The 19,223-nt window shown below is 36.2% G+C and overlaps 1 protein-coding gene across 50 annotated transcripts in view; it reads right to left on the bottom strand.

Moving 5' to 3' along the window:
- The window catches only part of Ptprd (protein tyrosine phosphatase receptor type D), a 2,190,171-nt gene that overhangs the window by 1,345,468 nt on the left and 825,480 nt on the right, over positions 1–19,223 (bottom strand). For all 50 annotated transcript variants that reach the window (XM_040757239.1, XM_040757256.1, XM_040757242.1 and 47 more), the window contains exon 6: positions 12,055–12,093. The gene's annotated coding sequence lies outside the window, so the exon portion shown is untranslated. The remainder of the gene's footprint in view (positions 1–12,054; positions 12,094–19,223) is intronic.

The following is a 19,223-nucleotide window of genomic DNA, read 5'->3' as shown; positions in this document are numbered from 1 at the left end:
TGTCAAATGACCACAACTAAACTTAGAAAAGGTCAATAGTCAAAGAAGATCTGTAACAACTGAGATTGGAGTAATAATAAAACACCATCTAACTACAGAAACCCCAGGGCCAGGTGCATTCACCAAGAATTCTATCAGATTTTCAGGGAAGATGTACAGCCAATCTTGTTCAAACTACAAAAGAGTAAGAAGAAACAAGAAAAGAAAGTAGAATAGGGCAGAAAGTTGGATGATGGAAATGGAAACAGGAGGAACAACACTCTCAAATTCATTCTATAGAAATCTAATTCCCTAAGCAGGTAAAGACAAAATAAGATAAAAAGAAACTGCAGGCTAATATTCTACATGAAAACAAATTCAAAACTATTAAAAATGCTTGCAAACATAATGCAGACAGACAACAAAAAGATTATCCTCCAGAAACAAGTTGGCTTCATCCTTGAGAGGCAGGTATGATTTAATATATGCAAGCCAATAAATGTAATAAACTACATAAATGGTCTTCAAGACAAAAATCACATTTTAATTATTCTCTAAATATTTATTCTTAAAGTGTAGTTCTCACTTCACAACAAGGAAATTTCTCTTTGCTATATTTACGTAGCATTATAGAATACCATCACCAACCAAAATGAAGAGTTGTAGATCCCAGTTCCAATTTACACATCTACAACATTCCCCTTACATCTAAGACTCAGGAATCATTACAGTAGAAGGTGGAAGAAAGATTATCAGAGCCAGCAGAAGAGAAAGTTTGTTGTAAGATTTTGACTCCTAGAAATATCAAAAAATGAAATTTTAGCAATATGTCTGTCTAAACGTCACCTGAACAAGGAGAACACAAATAGACATGCTGACATTGAAGGGGGAAAATCCACAAGGCCTCAATACTAACAAAATCTATAAACAACTGAGTAATACCGAGAGCAGTGCAGATAGTCTTCACCAGTAATGAGCACACTAATTGGGTATCCAATTTCAAATGGTTAACCCTGAAAATACACATACGAGTAACATTATATGTACTGAGCAGGCTGCATTTATGTATTTAGGACAGGGATGCATATTCATATGTGACAATTAAAGAAAAAGAACGCCATGAATTAGAAAGGAAGCAAGAGGATTACATAAGAGGGGTTAAAGCAGCAGTTATCAAACTGTGGTGCATGAACCCATTGGGACTTAAATGACTCACAGAGGGCACATATCAGATACTTACATTATAGTTCATAACAGAATCAAAATTACAGTTATGAAATAGCAATGAAATAGTTCCATGGGTGGTGATCACCACAACGTGAAGGACTGTATTCAAATGTTATAGTATTAGGAATTTTGAGAACCACTGCTTTAGAGGGAAAAAAGGATAATAGAAAACTAAAAAACAATAATTTCATAAATTAAACAGTAATTTAAATATTTTAAAATAACTATATAGAAACTTAAAATTGATGTGTAGACAGAGAAAAGTATATAGCATAGTTCTTAGAGAACACATTAATTCCGAAGATTGTTTACCTCTATAGGAATGGTCCTGGTTTTAAAAATTCTTTTCTGATAAGCAGTTAACCAGAGGTGCAGAAAGAACAGTTTTGCAACCTGCCCAATGTCTGAATTCCTATATGAAGTAGACTTGTTAATAACCAGGAGGTCTAGTAAGTTTCTTAATGGACTCAAAGTAAGGATGCATGAAAATTACTTGCTCTGTGTTTACATGACTTGTATGGGCACTTCCACTAGCCTTACAAGATTAGTTTTGAAAATAAAAGATAGAGTGACTTAAGTGAAGTGCCCTAAGATCCCCCCTCCCCCCAAAAAAACACTCTCCCCGTAGATCTAGAGAGATAGCTTCTTAACATTAGTCCTGCAGGTTTTTAATCCGATAAGAGATGAGGGCAAAGTAAGAGAAGTGACTCATGTGTAAGGAATGGAAGCAAGCACTCACCACAGCTGTCCCTTCACAGTGGCTTGCCACCCACTGCACTTATAGAAGAATTTAGAGCACAAGAACACTTGGTTACAACAAATGTGAAACACTTATGACTAGGAAGGCACATCAGGTATGTCAGAGACTAATAAAATAATTATAATTGAGGGACTTTAAATATATATATTTTAACAAGATTTATTTCCTTTTATTTTAATATGAATGGGTATTTTGTCTGAATGTATGTCTGTGCACCACCTGTCTGAAGTGCCCAAGGAAGCTATAAAGGTATTCATATCCTGTGAAATTGGAGTTACAGATAGTTGTTTGCTGCCAGGTGGGTGCTGGGAACAAAAATCTAGATCCTTTGCAAGAACAGTATGTATTCTAAACAACTGAGCCAAGTCTCTCATCCTCCCCAAAATTAAACGTAAATTATCCCCAAATATCTTATTAAAATGTTATTTTTAATTCTGGTGAACTGAACATTGTTGCTAATTATCGATAGTTTAAAGGTTTTTGTCCTTTCTGTTGAACATGAAAGGGGAGAGAAGAAAATGCCTGTACAAGGACCATGCAACATTTCTCTAGATTTCAAATTATAAGCAAAAAAGCAAATAATTGAGCTATACTAAATACTCTTTGAAAAATCCTAACTAGTTATTTTCTATTGTAATAGTATAAGACATTGTACATATGAATGTTACATCAGAATAGAAACATTTTACAAAAGCCACCATACTTTTACAAGTAACATGTACATCAACTCTTATATGAAATTTGGTGAGAATGTCAGATGATACCCCATTTGACAAAATAAGAAAACAGGAAATGGATGGCACTTTACATCTAAAAGATATCGCCAGGACGGGAAACAATTTTTGCACACATGTTTATTTTGCAGATGATAAATCAGAGATGCAGAGATATTAAACCATTCACTGATAGTTATAGAAGCAGCTACTTAGTATAGCTGATTACAACTAAATCTCAGGGTTTATAAAGTTGTTTCTGTATCTTCTCTTCACCTTTGAAAAGGCACAAAGCAGTAGCAAATCACTTCAGGTTTTAAATTCTAAATACCTTAAAGGCATGTAAAGGAAAACCTGAAATCAGGATAAAGTTTTTTAAGTATGGAGATATATTGGGCACATGCAGAATGATTGTGTGTTGCTTTGAATTACAATTGACCACAGTAACTTTGAATGTTGAACAGAATGTCCACACATAAATTACTGCCATGTAAATAATTCCAACTGAGAAAATCTGGATTCCTTTGCTGCACTGTAACAGTGGGGAATCGTAAGCATATGGGAAGTTTCCAGGGAAGATTAAGAAACAGCTTCCAAAATGATATCTAAGACTTTGATTTATAAATTTGTTAACTAAATGGGGAGAAAGTAAAATAATTATGGCATAAATTATATGCATTAAAATTGTGCTTTCCAATAGGGCAAATGGATAAAAAGGGTAGGGATAATAATACAGATAAAATTGTGAGAAAACTAAAGATTCGTTCTCAGTATCAATCAATCAGAACAAGATCATGATGCAATAAACTTGAATTATGTAACTTTACTCTCAAGGAATATATATTAGCGCCCTAGTGACTTGGTTTGCTGTCTTTTATCACAACATATTTTTACATCAATATATCATACTTGGCAAGTGAAAAGAGGAAACATTTGTTTTTCTTAAAAGCAGTGATGCTAACAGGAAAGTGGGTAGTTCATTAATGTCTATGCCAGTCTGATATCAGAATCCTAGAATGAGATGTCATGCTTTGCTGTATTGTTTTGTAGGATAATAAAATTAAGGATACTGAGTCCTTCTCAAATCCTCAATTGTTTGAAGTGATGTAACTGTTGTGCTCTGTGTTTGAGGTGAATATTAACAAAATTACTACTAAAATGGGGTTATTGTATCCATTTAAGGTGCTAAGATGCATAATGAAGTCACCAGTTAGAAAAGTCATGACAAAAATCTGATATCTTATGTAAACATTTGAATTGTGTGTGTCAGGAAAGACTTAAACAAATAATTTAGAAATTACTTATTAATAAAGTGAAGAATGCTGGAGTCTTCAGGAGGTTCCTTGAAACAGCCTTAAGTTTTGAGTGTAAAGTATTCCCTTTATATAATATTTTATTTCATTTCAAAAATTAATAATACTTATAATTATCCACTTACATATTGTTAGAGTAAAAAGTAACCATGGATTATTTTATTGGAGGAAAGCAAACTATTTGAGAAGATTTTAACAGTAATTTTTTAAACAAAATTTTTATTGCAAACATCAATACTTCAAGGAAATTTGGCACATTTTATAAAAGAAAATAATTCATTTGAAATAACAATAAAATTAAAACTGATCCTATCTCCTATAATTGTAACTTTCCACTAATCCTGTTCTCGAAGGAGATATATTTTAGAGAAGCAGACATATTCAAGAGAATTTCACATGAGGTAAGTCAGAAGTTTGACAATTCATGCTGGTGGCAATATAATAACTACATGCCTATAAAAGAATAAACTATCCTTTGAATTCTTAAGAACTTGGTGTGGAAAAAAGTCCCGACCACACTTCATGGATATTATGCATGGCTATTGAAAAAGGAACTGATGGATCATACAATGCCAAGAGTCATTGTCCTAGAATTATTGTTTTAGTGCTTTCTTAGAAATACTCTTATTCACCTTCCCTGCACCCCATAAAGTCCTGATTCTCAGGTCTGCACAATGACTAAATTACTACCTTTCAAGGACTTTCTATCTCGGAGTACCAGCACAAAGTTCCAAGCTATAGTAGGATCTCGAAACAAAGGGTGAGGTTGAGGTGAGGGTCACCCTCTGGTGTAGACAGCCATAAGCAGGGTAGCGTTAAATCCTATATTAGCGGTGTCTACTTCCAGCCAGCTGTGGCTGAGGATAACTTATGAATGAAGCCCCACACAAAACTCATGAGACATTGGATGACTAGAATTCACAGTTCTCAAGTGTGAACTTCATGGAGTAGCACGTTCTTGTAATGTCAAATGAGCTTCCCTGGAAGCTCATCCCACCTCAATAATTTGCCACTGTTTGGTTATGTCTCCAGTAACATGCTATAATAGCTATACGCTTTGTCATTAATCATAATTTAAATTATCTGCATGTCCTACTAGTAAACATGTTTAATATGAGATTATATATGATAAAGTGAGCTAGGTATGCAATAAAGTGAGACCCTGGCTTCCATTCCCAACCTAAAAGAAAAACATCCCAAAATGGAGATGATGGTCGCAAAACCTCTTCAAGATCAGCATGAAATGACAAGTTTCAGGAATACCGGCAGCAAATTGCAGAGTTTTTCTGTTATGTGGAATATATGAGAGATGTAAACAGTGATCCAGAGCAGAAAAAAACTTAAGAAAGAGGGTGTGACATTCACACAACAAGGATGTCTGTTCAACTATGTTCATAGCAGCATTATTTGTAATAGCCAAAGCCTGGAGGCACCCTAGATGCCCCTCAACTGAATAGTAGATAGAGAAAATGTAGCACATTTACACAATGGAGTACTGCTCATCGGAAAAAAATGGAACCTTGAAATTTGCAGGCAAATGGATGACACTAGAAGAAACCATCCTGAGTGAAGTAAACCAGTCACAAAAAAACAAACATGGTATGTACTCTCTCAAATATGGATTTTAGACGTAGATCTGGGGAGTTCCAGCCTATAATCCCAAGGCCAGAGAGTCTGGAAAAAAGAACCTTCATTCAATGACCGATGGAAGTAGAGGCAGACAGCCACAACTAGAGCAGACAGATGGCTAGGAACCCAGCATGGGACCGATTCAGACCCCTTGAATGTGGGCGTCAGTGAGGAGGCCTAGGCAATCTATGGGTCCTTGGGTAGTAGATCAGTATTTATCTCTGGCGTACAAATGGACTTTGGGTGCCCATCCCATAGTGAGAGATGTTCTCTCACCCGGGACTCTTGGGGGAGGGTCTAGGCCCTGCCCTGGATGAAATAACAGACTATGAATACCCCCATGGAGGGCCTCACCCTCCCTGGGGAAAGGAGGGGGAATTGGAGGTGGTGGTGGGAGAGCATGGGAGGAGGGGAAGGAAAGGGAGAGGGACCTGGATTGACATGTGAAGCAACTTTGTTTCTAATTTAAACAACAGGGAAGAAAAAACGGAGCTGCTTGAGATTTTCAAAGAAAAGTTATTAGGAGAGTTTTTCTGGTTTATGAACGCTTGGAAAGAACTGGCATGATTTCACACAGAAAGCACAAAATTTCAAAGGAAATTCCAAGTCCGATTTTCCACAGAACTTTCCCTCAGTAGGTTCCACCAGTAGGCTTATTAAAGTCATCCTGTTTTGGTAAAATGATTTTTTAGTATTCTGTGTCAGATGGTGAAATTAAAAACAATACTTAGTTTCACTTTCCACAAAATAGCTGCTCTTGGATTTGACTCAAATATTGACCAGCTTCAAACTCAGCTTGGATCACTACTAAATATGTGTGTCTATGCCATCCTGAAGGACAAGGCAAGGACACAGCAAGTGTTGCCCAGTGCCAGTGAGGTCTATACATGCGGTACTGTCTTTCCTAAATGGAATGTGCTGCCTTGGGGAGCATTTTTCAGATTCCATCCAGAAGGTGAAATTGGATTAACAAAATAGGCAGAGACACCCTGGGTGGTTTTTCTTCTGGGAATGTGACATCTGATGCAGTGGCTCTGTTCCCAAAGGAGGAACAAGAGCTGGAGAGGCAGCTTTTCACATCTCCTTACTGTTGCAGATGATGCTAATGATTGACACGATGCTTTATGAGGCATAATTTGTTGTGCCCCTTCCTTAGCAATACATTTAAATCTTTGAATTCCAGGTAATTGTATACAATTATTTTTGATCTCCAGTCCAATGTGTGAAGGAAAGAGGTTATGTTTAACTAATTAGCTGTTGTAGAAATGACACTCTTTGGACATGTTGGTGGCATTTAAATTAGTATGGCTCTTAAAAACAGTGCAGAGAGATTTCCACTATAAAAAGTGAAGAGCTAAACACACATGAGGTGATGTCTCTGCAGGTCATTTGAACAAACAAGGTAAATGCTGAGCACAGTCAGATGAACAATACTCTGAAACCATGCATACTGGAAGGTTGACTCCATTTAACTCGGGAAGTGACTATTAGATTCCTTTAACAGGAACTGTTACTTTATGAGATTTAAAATTAGTGAACTATCTCTCTACATGGAATGGGCTCCCAAAGTCCATTCATATACTAGGGATAAAAACTTATCTACTATCTCAGCCTAGACACACAGCCTAGGCCCTGTTCCAAATGACATGACAGACTTTGATGACCCTCCATGGGGGGCCTCACCCTCCATGGGGAGCACAAAGGGAATGAGATAGAGGGTAGGTGGAGGACAGTGCAGAAGGGGAGAGAGAGGGAACTGGGATTAATATATGAAACAATCTTGTTTCTAATTAAAATTTTTAAAAACTCTTTAAATTTAAAAAAATTAAAATTAGTGAACTCAAAGTATTATAACCAAAATACTCTTCATTTTGTATAATAAAACTGAGCATTTTTTATTCAAAATGGCCTGTGTGTGTTACCTAGTTCACATGTTTACTTTGGTGAGGGACTAATGCTGAATTTTATCTTAATGGTACCATGTATTTACTTCAAGAATGCTGTTGAGGGCATTAAACTGAGTACTATGAGCCTCAAATGTATTTAGTACTCCTGCCTAAAATTTTGATGAGGGTCAATAAAGAAATTACTTCAAAACCAAAACAGAATTGTAAGAAGGTGACTGCGGTACTTCAGAGGCGTCTGTACCTGAGAGTCGCTGCAGTGCTGTAGTGACCGTCACTCTGGGTCTCTTTGATTAGTGTCAGCAAGCCACACACCACTTGACAAGGCAAAACACATAAATGTAACTACAGAGCTTGAGAAGGCAAGTTTTGGTTCAGGCTCCTAAAATTGGCTATGGAAATGGGAATTTTCACGGCAGCTGTCTTCCATGTCTTCCAGGGGCTGTGGCAAATCAAACTAATGTGTCCCTATAAGGTCCACTCCAGCAGAAGGTACTACACTATTGCCTCCTCTGTTTGCACACAAATGATGAGTTTCATGTCCATTTGTCCTTGGTCATGTGTCATCCCATCACTCAACCATCTGCAGGGTAGAAAGCAAATGCATTCATCTGAATATGAAAAAAATAAATCCTGGTCAACAAAGGAGATGTATTGGTTCAGCCCATATGTTCAAGAAAGGAGATGAACTCATGCCTGTATGATCTCTCACAACGTCATCATGGTTTGCAGTAACCTGTTAACCTCAGCAAAGGTCTCCATAAAGAGTCCAAGGCAAGTGCTCATAATTTTACTAGATAGCAATTAAAAATAGTAACAACTGAGAGTAGAGTGATTGCATAGTGGTTTCCTTAAGAACTGGGTTCAATTTCCAGTACTCACTGGCTGCTCACGGTGTGTACCTCCAGTTTCTGGGGATCTGATGCCCTATTCTGGTCTATACAGGCACTAGGCATACGCATTCTGCAGTCATACATGTAGACAAAAACCTCAGACATTTAAGTGTAAATTAAATTATAAAATATTAATAATAAATAAGCTAAATTACATAATTGTACAGAAGCCATGAAGGACCATAAGGTTATGGTTATCTCTAGTGTACTTTTAAATAATATTCCCTAATCCCTTTTTGAATATTTGTATAAATAATTACCAAACATAGTTTGAAAATTTGCAAATCTTTGAGTACATACAAATATGACTCTTCCCTTTCTTCTAAACACAGTCCACCCTCAAAGATTTGCATTATGCATCAAGATCACATACTAACAATGAAAAAGTTAATAATTATGTGTTATTTCCAAATATTCAAAATACTTTTATATCTGTATTTACTAACTCCCAACTGTGAGGTGGGCCTCATTGGTTCATTTCTTCTATTCTGTATATACAACACAAAACATTTGACGAGACAGTACAACTTAACACCAAGTTTTCATTTTATTCTATTCTATTCTATTTTATTTCAAGTCTTGCAATTTGAAATCAGGGCTCAAATTCAGAGAAGTGCCTGAGATAAAAAAAACTATAATATCTAAACAGTTAATTTTTTAAAAGAATTTTCTAAAACATCAAGACATTTTGACCTAATGAAAGCAATCTTGTTACAAAGTCTTCAAATGAGAGACAGTACTCAATTCTTGGAAAATGCAATGCTACAACTGAATAATTCATATGATTTAAAGGAAATTTCATGACTAATGCTAACCATATGAATGTAACTTGAAAATTGCTTCCAATACCATAACAAAAACAACAACAAAGCAAGATGGCCAAATTTACATAAATTTTACATATAAATCTGAGACCATGAATGAGAAAAAGAAGTTTCTATTAATTACTGCCATTGGACTCTGAAAGGATTGCCTTGCCATGGATTTTACTTTACTGATTGTGTGAATTAGGCCTATGGTTTTACATACATAAAGCATATATATGTATGTTTCAAAATTTGATTGAGCTGTGACAATGTTCTTTGGCTTTAAAACATGTCCTCCTAATTTGTAAGCACAGTAGAAGTCCAGTGACTGAAATCTCATTTTAACCAACCATGTCCTGGATTTCCCAAGGCTCACAGATCAGGAATGCTTCTGAGGCACCCTGAGGATTAGATTTACTGAGAACCTGGTGGAGAAATGTCTTCTTAGTCCTTGTGATCAGGGAGTCAGATTGAATCACTGCATCTTGATCCATCAACTCTGTGACTGAAGCAAATAATGGATCCCTTCCACCTTTACATTCCCCATCTCTGAGACAGTACAAAATATGCTGTTATCAAAATTAGACCAGAGGGAAAGGTCCAGCAACCACACCTGATTCCCAGCAATGTCTTAAAATATCCATTCAGCTGTACACCACTGTGCATGTTATTATTTTGACCTCTTTAAAGGTTCAGTCTCCAGGTGCAGAAAATAAAGTTGATGAATTGGAACAAATTACTGTGGCCACACACAAAGACACAAAATCAGTGAATCATAAGCTTTAAGTACCTTACCTTACAGAAATGAATATTGAAAGGATTTTTTATTGCTGATGCTGGGTCCCAGAGAACCAATTATTCTTTAGTTTGAGAACTATATATTCTGACAAGAGTTTATTTTAATGTACCTAATTTGTATTATTACTTTCCATATTCTCATTTGTGTCTTCAAACTGCTGGGCTTTGTATTTTACAGGTAATGCTGTCCACGTCCCTGCCTACATGCTGCTGCTTGTTTTGCCAGTCATAATTGGACTGAAGCAAACTTTATGAAATGAAAGTTTATGGAAATACAAAATTTTAAACATGAGGTTTAAAATAAATTTGTCAATTTGTAGAATGGTTTTGGAGGAGCTACTGAGCATAGAACAATGTGTTCAGTGTGCCAAAGTTAGCAAGTAGAATTTCATTGCTAACTTTTATCCATTTTGTGAATTTGTTGTGTAAGAACTGTGCACACAATACCAACACTCTAGAATCAGTAATAGTTGAGCTATACAAAATGCTGAACTTTGTAATCCTGAAAATTAAAATATATTCTAGTGTAACTGTAAACATCATTATTGCTTTTTCTTTGGCAATTGACCAGATAATCCTCATGAAAGGGCGTGCAAATTCTACTCATGACCAGTAAACACCAGTAAACTTGGACACACTGACTGGCTAGCCGGATGTGGGTAGTGATGAGCAGCTTACCTTTGCTGCATACAGAATGAGAGGCAGAATGGATTTTAATGACAATTTGCTCATTAAACTCATGAGGGTCAGAGACAGGAGAAAAGACAGACAGAAATGGCTCACAGCAGGTTGTCCTAGGAAAGGATGCTGATCCCAATGGTGTAGTCCTACACTGGTGTGAAAGAGGAGAGAGCAAGCACACTTCCCTGGGGGAGGGCATAACTCAGAAGCTCTTGGAAGTGATGGGATCTTACACAGTAGTTGAAGTATCTCTTTGTTCACCATATTCTCTTTGTTTAACTTTAAGCAGTGTGGGCACAACAAGGCTATCTTGGTGCATGGGTGGACGTTGAAAACTGGGAACACCATAGAAAAGTGACTATCTACAGGGACATATGACAGGTGATCATCTAGAAAGTCTAAAGCCAGTTCTGCATGAGTAATAAAGGACCTCCACAAAGAGACTGGCCTCCCAGACTTCCCACTGAAACTCAGCTCCTGGAGGGTCAGAACTTTTCCCTGAAACCCAACTGGAAATACACCTGATTCTTGGCCTTGTATTATATGGTTTCCCTGCAAAAGAGAGGATAATGAGGGAACCTAGAGCACACAGGAATCTGAGCCATAGAGTTTTCATAATATTGATAAGATAAAATACAATACATTATTTTATAATACAATAATATTGAGCAAGTTCAACGTGTGACAAAGTCTCTGTGTATATTTGTTTGTGAGAATTGTTTAGAACAGCTGGCTGGGTTCAATACAAATACCAAGTTGATCTACTAATAAACATCCAGCTATATATAAAAATCTATTGCAATAATTACATTTTTGATGAAACAGAACAACTCCACTTGCCTATAATTGATGCAGTAAGTAACTACTACAAGACTTTCAAAAGTTTCAGTAAGAAAAACAGTGCCTTCAGTATTTTACAGATGTACTTGATATGCAAAACATTTCCAAAGTTTGGTTATTGTCTTATCTTCTCCATGGCTGTATCTTTTTAAATTAACTTGACTTATTTTAAAATTTCAAGTTGGTCTACATAATGCTAATTCCTGGCAGAGCCTGGCCCAATCAAAGACTCTCAGTGGTGTGTTCTTTGTTGCCCGTGATTGGGATGCTCTGCTGATCCATGAGCTTAAGTGTCAGATATCAAGATCAAGAATGCCATGGTATCTTTAAGATGAAATTGAATTTGGCCCTTTATAATTAAACTTCAATAAATAAAAATTATAAAGTTTTTTCAAATGATTGAAGTTTAAGTGAGAGGAAAAACATCCTCTAAAGATGAGTGGAAACTAATTAAAATATGAGAAGGTCCCAGAAGCATCAGTGAAACAGAAGAGAACAGAACAAAACTCACCAGCCAGTTGAAGCCACCAGACGATCCAGGAGTCCAAGCCTGACATAAGACAAAAGAAAAATGGGGGAAAGGAGGGTTTTAATAGTCTGCTTTTAAAGGACACAAAATGTTATAACTTTACATCATCTTCACAAATATTGTAAACTAAATAAATAACTTTGGAAATAATTAACTAAATAAAAATAAGTTTTCACTTAAAACATATTTAGTTAACCTCATATTGTCCTATTCTAGTCAGCAGTGTAAGAAGACAGTCTAGTTAAGAAAAACTTTTTTCAATTATTCAAATGACCATAAAATTATTTGATAACTGACCTTAGTCTCAAAAATAGCAACACTGTTATTAAATTCATTTTAAGTTTGTCGATATTTAGTATAATTTTTTGAGTTTAAAACACACCAAGGCTTCACTTTCTAAACACTCTCACATTTTCAGGTGTTTGCTGGCTATAGACAATGATTAGTTACAGCACTGATTCATTTGGGCAAAGTAAATCCATGGAAGGCATTATAACAAAATAAAATAAACGGCTTTAACTTTCCAAATGGTATTTAAATCACCCTCAATTTTTCAAAGGTGTTTGAACTACAAATAAAAGGCAGTATCCAGGCAGCATGAATTCCACGGAGAAGGTCTGGCACCTGGTGTGGGTGCAAAGGTTTTATCAATGTTGTCTTGTGTGAAGGAAATGGCAAACAATGAGCCCTTTTGTAAATATGGCTCCCTGCCTCTATATTTGAGAAGAAATATTGAACTTCCAGCCATTATTATTACAAAACACAGGAACTCATTTTTAAAACATTTGATGGGAGACTTTCCATTTTGCCTTGGAAATCAGTTTGGGCTTAGATATTGAATATTAAGAAAGCACATCTGTGAAAGAAGATGGAGGACACAATATATGTGACAAGGCGTTCACACTATTGTTCCCAGTTGTATATTGTTAAGATGAGCATGTGTCTATGTATTATCATCAGAAGGGTAAAATAAGATTATTTCTATTTTGTCAGGATAACTATTATAAAGCAAGATGGCTAAAAGGTAACCACCAAAGGTCAAGGTGAAGCTATTGAGATGTGTTTCCAAACCCACTGTTATGTTCATACTCAAGCCTCTGTATTATGCCTGGGCTCATTGAAGGTTCCAGTCTAGTTTTAATGGTATAAAATGGACAGGCTATGTCCTGTACCTTACTGCTTCACTCAAGAGACATGTAAAATGTCAGGTTGTTTTTATTGTGTTCTCACATTTTAAGCTAGTTATTTTTGTGAATTCTGGGTTGTGATAGATTAATACCTGTGTCTTATGTACACAGTAATCACTACGTGAGTGTCTATGATCACCTTCCATGAGATCCAGAAAAGAGCAAACACAGAAGCCTCTGACTGACTCTGTGATAACGCAACCAGATACAACACATGTGATGGATTTGAAGGAATGCATTAGATGCATACATCCACCACAGTTTCACATGACAAAATAGACTATTTATTGCCAAGAAGTGACAAAACTTAGAATATATCATATAATGTCACTGAACAGAGTTATGCATACTCTCAACAGACCATATATGCTAGTTTGTGCTTGCAGATTTCAGGCTAACGTATATTTCATTTTGCGATAGTTGTGATTTCCATGTGATTAAAATCAAAGTATTAATCCAAGGTTGAATCTCTTTGCCTTAACACATTTGTGAGATATAATAGTCCTTTTGTTCTTGAGTTTCATCACCCTGTCATAGTTCCATGGGTGGATTATCAACAACTTATAAATTGCCCTCCCTTAGTAAAAGCATGATTATTTCAGTTTTTGTTGTGAACTATTCTGGAGTAGTATGTTTTTTAATTTTTTTAGATTTATTTCTTATATACGCAGTGTTCTACTTGCATTTATTCCGGTACACCAGAGGAGGGCACCAGATCTCATTACAGATGGTTTTGAGCCACCATGTGGTTGCTGGGATTTGAACTCAGAACCTCTGAAAGAGTAGACAGTGCTCTTAACATCTGAGTCATCTCTCCAGTCCCAAGTAGTATGCTTTTATTATGCATTCCTGTTAACGAATCCCCACGAGGAGAAGGATGAGAAAAGACAACATGCTCCTGTTGGCTAGGTCACAGTGAAAGAGAAGAATTGCACCTGGGAAACAGAACAGTACATATCCTTCTTATTCTTGATTTCAGCCTACAGTTGGAATGAGGATTTTTAGTTTACTTTTCCTTGCAATTACAGACAGTTTTCTTTTTTTTTTTAATTTATTTTTCAGTTTAAATTTAGATAAGAAACAAGGTTGCTTCATAAGTCAGTTCCAGGTCCCTCTCCCTTTCCCTCCCCTCCTCCCGTGCCCTCCCCCCAATCCCCCCCCCGCATTATCCCCTCATTTCCCCAGGGAGGATTAGGACCTCCATGGGGGTGTCCATAGTCTGTCATTTCATACAGGGCAGGGCCTAGACTCTCCCCCAAGAGTTCAGGGTGAGAGTGTACCTCACATTGTTGGATGGGAGTCCAAAGTCCGTGTGTATACTCGGGATGAGTACTGATCTACTGCCCAAGGCTCAATAGATTACCTAGGCCTCCTCACTGACACCCACATTCAGGGGGTCTTGATCAGTCCCATGCTAGATTCCCAGTACAGAAAGTTTTCATATATTTATTAATCATGAGTACTTGTTTAATTGAAAAAGTACTTTTCAATTTTTCCTATTTTCCTTTTTTTTCCATTGACTCACAGACATATATTCTAGAATTGAGACCTCTATTAGTTTTGTCTTGAATTCTGTGTCCTGCATCATGGCTTGCTACTTTATTCATATCAACACTTAATTATAAAGTGTTGAACCATCTTTTTCTTTGAATTTTTTAAGTATGATAACAAAATAATCCCGTCGATTCTTCTCTGTTTTCTTCTACAAGAAAAAATACAAAGCATGTTAGACTCTTTTTCATTATATATGTAATTCAGTCGACCTGACACTGATGCTTTGAACAGTCTCTTTGAGCTCCTATGGGTCCAGGTTAGTTGATTCTGCTGCTTTTCTTGTGATATCCTTGACCTCTCTGGTTTCTGAAACCATTCCTGTCTCATCAGCAGGAGTCCCCGAGATTAGCTTAATGTTTGACTGTGATCTCTGTTTCTACTTCTACTAGTTGTGGGAGGAAGCCTCTCTGATGTATATTGTGCTGGGCACCAATTTATGAGTACAGTAGACAATCATTCTATTTTTCATTTAGGTGTACACATGTTTTTAGAAGCAATAAGAGGCTGTCAAATACCTTGGAACAAGAGTTACAGACAGTGTTGAGTTCCCTGATGTAGTTGCTGGGAACTCAACTCAGGTCCTCTACAAAAGTAGCAAGTGCTCTTAATCACTCAGCAATCTCTCAGGCTCCAGATGCTAAAATTTAAAAGGTGTACACAGTCTTTTTAATTTATTACTGACACTGTTATATTATAAGCACATAATGAAACTTTGACTTACAGTATTCAAATCATTAAAATGTGAAGCACGTCTGCCTGTTTGTATGTGTGATGTACATATGCAAACAGGCATATGTAGTCATGTAAGTGCATGCAAGTCTGTTTTGTGTTACTGCACTCTCATGGCCCTCAGCACCAAGTCTGAGAATACAATGAGTGTATTCCAGTAACTTTGTCTTGATCTTACAACAAATCATTACATGAAAGTCTGTCATTTGTTCAAGATGTAGCTAGTTGTATGTCAGCAATTTTTGATACTATTTAAAGAGGTTTAAGATTAAAGGTTTCTCATTCATTAAAGTATCACTCTAGTTGCCATCTACTTTTTTAAAGAGGGACAATATTTTTTCTTGTTAGTATTGTGTTCTCATGAAATTTTATTTGATTCTGTCTCACCACCATGTGTATAAAACTCAGATTTTCTCTAACAATGGTTTTATATTTCTGGAACATTGTATTTGAATTTGCATGTGTCTCCAACTATTTTCAGGTTGGTGTTTTATACTGTCTCTGTATTTTGAGAGTTTTTCAGTGTAAGTTAATTTTTATAGAAAGTACTCACTATTCAATTGTCTGAAGCATAATGAGGCTATTTTTATAACCAAACATTTCATCAGTTTTATAAAATGTCCATGTACATTTGAAATATACAAATATCCTAAAACTATATGTATTTTATAGAGACATAAATTTTATTAAATATGAAGTTGCATGTTGTAACATCCAATTATTACTCAGAGTGTTCTCTTTATTCTTTTTCTTTAGTAAGAACTCTTTATAATTTGTGTAAGAAGGTAATAAATACACAGAAATTTGGATTTTTATGGCCCCTTGTTCAATAGAAACTATTATCTTGAAGTGATTACATTTTTCCTTTAACAATTACCATCTTTGTTTCTAGGTTGCTTTTGTTTGAAGTTAATGGAACAGTATCATTGTTTCATTGATTGTTGGCAACACAAGAACAAATAATTTTAGTTGAAACAATAAATACATGGGCTACAAGATCACAAGTACAAGTTCTATGCTTTCTCAGAGAAAATCAAGGCATTCTTTCCTGGAAAACAAACCACCCTAAACTGGATGAGCCACACGTACTACAAGGAGTGAACACGCCATCCTCCAGACCATAGATTTATGGTGTACATACACATGAACTTTTGATGAAGTTGCGAAGATGAATTTGACAGCAATTTGGAAATAGGAAAATTTTTATAAGAAATTTTGAAGACATGGAAACAAATAATTTCTCCAATAAGGGTGCTAATGTTGTTAGTTTGGGTAAAACATTCCTATAATTTGGCAGAGCCATTTGAAAAACCTGTAGCTTCTCTGGGTCTACTCTTCTTACAGTTACCTTGACACATACATGTAGAGTTCAAAAGAAAGCTGAGCCTACAGAGAGCGGTTTAGCACTCTTCATTGTTTTACTTTAGACACGTGTGGGGGTGTCAAACATAATATGCTTTCCCAATCACACAGGGGATCAGCTAAATCTGATGCTTAGATTTTAAAAATTCCACAATAAACAAAATTTGCTGGAAATATACATAAGAAGCAAACTGGGAGACTACATGAGAGTGTGACACATATTCAGTGTTCTTCAGTGTGTTCCCTGTTGATGTAAACAGAAATACAAAGTCAGTGTGGCCATTAGTAAGATACAGGGGCAGAGTCCTGTGAGTAGAGACCTGGTGCCTGCTGTGAGTAAAAAGGAGCAACATAGATATGTAAGTGAGTGCAATGTTTTCATCTTTTAGTTCCTTTGAAAGGAGGACAAGCACAGAAACAAAGCTTGAGTACAGAAGCAGAAGAATGGGTAATTCTTAGGGAGGTAGAAGTTATATGAAAAATGTAAGTCCAACCCCTGCCTATATCAGTCTTCTCATTGTACAGACTTGTAACAGGGCATTTGTTTCTTCTTTCTCTCTCACATATATATGTAACCCAAATCTTTGTCTTCAACATATAATTCTTCATGTTTCCACTTGGATGCCTGTTTTTCACCTGTGTAAGAGCATCCTCACATACCGTCTTTCATCCTCAAGTCTCAAGTTTGTGCCAGTGATATGTCATCATAAACTCATCATTCTGATAAACTGTATTTCTTTCCTACAGTGCTAGTTGTAATCTCAGAATTATAGTGGGCCCAGGCTCCCAAACAGAAAATAAAGAAAAGGCATGTCACCAAACAAATGTAGAAACCTACCTCTTCATTATAACATAATGAGAAAGGTACATCAGTCATCTCATGACAGGGAAGGGTAACACAGGAATACTGTGAACTGATGACCAGGTAGGGCCTGAGGGTGAATCTGAAATCATCTCAGAGAGACACTATTGTCATTCAGAGTCTCATAGTTTATGTGGGGTCACCCTGAGGCCACAGAGTAATTCTAAGGTCATGTTAATTATATGGATAACTCTGACTCTCTCTCTCTCTCTCTCTATATATATATATATATATACACACACACACACACACACACACACATACACACACACTTCATTTTGACTCCCGTGATAAATAGTCAAGATCTCAAAGTTAATAATCATGAAGATAAACTGTTCTTGGTGATACCATTTGACAAAGAACCAAGGCTGTACAGCATGTTTTTATGACAAAAAGTTTCTATATTTTGGGGTGATCACATTGTCATCTTCCTGGTTTGTCTCATTGCTACTGAAATAACTTTAATAATCTGTTCCAGTTACTTCCTTCTGCACTATGTTTAGTTCTGTTTGAAGGAAGCACTAAAAACTCCTTAAACATGCAATTCTGTGCCCATGTTTCTCTAAGCAGTTCCACCTGCTGCATGTCTAACCCTGTACCCTGAGGCTGTTAAGAACTTTGGTGGATTTCAGAGTGCCTTTGTACTGGGCTAAGTCCCCTTAGCACCTGCTATGAAACAGTGCCCGTGTTATATGGAAAATAATGAGGAAGAGAGTGCTCCTGTATTCAGTTTCTATATATTTTATTGAGAATGTACACTAGTGGAACATGTAAACATATTTTTAACATCTCTATGGAGAGAGTTCTTGAAAATTCAATGTTTTTAATCTCTATAAAATACAGCAATGCAGGTATCTTGAAGAACTAGATACATGGAGAAAAATATCATGAAGCTCTTGATGTTCACAGCTAGTCCTGTGCACAGTGTTGTACAAAGTGATTCATAAATACCTAAATGAGGTACAAGCACTTCTCAGTGAGGTGACATTCATGGTGACAGCCCTGGCTGATGAGCAAGCAATGAAATTGCTCCAAAGGATTATGCTTTACATTTGTACCATTAACCCACTGCTCTCTTGAGTGAGTCCTGAGGATAAAAGTGTTTCAGTTTCTGCTTTCAAAATAGGTAAACATAACCAGTTATAGTCATTGTTCTTTTTTGTTGTTGTTCATAGTGGATTAAAAAAAATAATGTAAAAAGGCTTCAGACCCATCCTGAGTTAAGAAAGAAAACAAGTTTTTTGCTTGTGAAATGTTCTGTCCCCTGCCATGGTTACTACTTGGAATTAAATGGTTTGGGGTAGTAAGATGTTGAGTGGAATGCAATACAATTCTACTTTTCAGGCTTTACAATTTTATTAGTGAATGTTTTCAGATCAAATGAAATAGTTGCTTAATAAACCAGGTTTTATGATAATTGAAGTCAATCAAATATTGTGACTTTTTATTTCTCTATT

The sequence above is a fragment of the Mesocricetus auratus genome, unplaced genomic scaffold, assembly GCF_017639785.1.
Source record: "Mesocricetus auratus isolate SY011 unplaced genomic scaffold, BCM_Maur_2.0 Super-Scaffold_100014, whole genome shotgun sequence".
In the NCBI taxonomy this organism is placed as follows: Eukaryota; Metazoa; Chordata; class Mammalia; order Rodentia; family Cricetidae; genus Mesocricetus; species Mesocricetus auratus.
This window is presented reverse-complemented; position numbering and strand designations above follow the sequence as displayed.